Source organism: Rousettus aegyptiacus, unplaced genomic scaffold, assembly GCF_014176215.1.
Source record: "Rousettus aegyptiacus isolate mRouAeg1 unplaced genomic scaffold, mRouAeg1.p scaffold_m13_p_11, whole genome shotgun sequence".
Lineage (NCBI taxonomy): Eukaryota > Metazoa > Chordata > Mammalia > Chiroptera > Pteropodidae > Rousettus > Rousettus aegyptiacus.
Genome location: NW_023416286.1, coordinates 68,439,625 through 68,440,514, shown reverse-complemented (window position 1 = coordinate 68,440,514; position 890 = coordinate 68,439,625). Strand labels below are relative to the sequence as shown.

At 42.4% G+C, this 890-nt stretch overlaps 1 pseudogene; it reads right to left on the bottom strand.

Moving 5' to 3' along the window:
- Positions 1-376: 376 nt before the first annotated feature.
- Positions 377-495, bottom strand: LOC118609414 (annotated as a pseudogene).
- Positions 496-890: the final 395 nt, after the last annotated feature.

Genomic DNA, 890 nt, shown 5'->3' with positions numbered 1-890 from the left:
GTAACAGTGTTCTTTGGGGGTTATGTTGCAAACTTCAATTTGAAACCTTTGTGATCTGGCACAGTGAAAACTCCAGGGCCTTCAGAGGTTATTAATAAGCATACACCACCAGTATACTACGAGAGGAATAGGAAGTCATGGATGACTCAGTTCCTCTTCCAAGATGCTATTCTGAATTTTTATGCCAGGGAAAGGGATAAGTAGTATTTAGAGAATAAAATACCTTATGAGATTTTGCTTTCTGTTGCAAATGCTCCCTGACATCTCCCTTTAATTGGTGATCTTCATCCCAATATTAGAGTGGTGTTTCTCCCTTCAAAAGCACCTACCTCTTTGATCCAACCAGTGGATCCATGATTTATAGTAGTTTTTTTTTTTTTTCCAGCACCTGGTCTTCCTAGGTGGTCTCCCATCCAAGTACTAACCAGGCCCTACCCTGCTTACCTTCCAAGATCAGATGGGATTGGGCTTGTTCAGGGTGGGATGGCTGTACACTATAGCAATTTTTAAGGCCTACAACCTGATGAAGGTCTTTGCCTAGGCCATTGCTACAACTGAGAAGACACTGAGAAGGCACTGATATATTCTGGAAGAATTATATATCTCTGACTGTATTATGAACCTTTCTAGGCTTGGGGTGATGTCACCAAGGAGGCATCATGTATGAAGGCATCTGGAAGAAGACACTCAGGAGGTTTGTCCATGACTTCAGAGGATACACCAAGAGCAAGGAGATTGCAAGAATCAATAGGACTGTGGTTGAGATGGCAAACAACTTTAACCTAAGTGCAGATGAGGATTATATTGAGGATTCCTTGAGGAGGTTCCTGAGAAATCGACTAAGGAAGAGTGGTTAGAACTGGAACAGCGACGCATTGCTGAAGAATAGG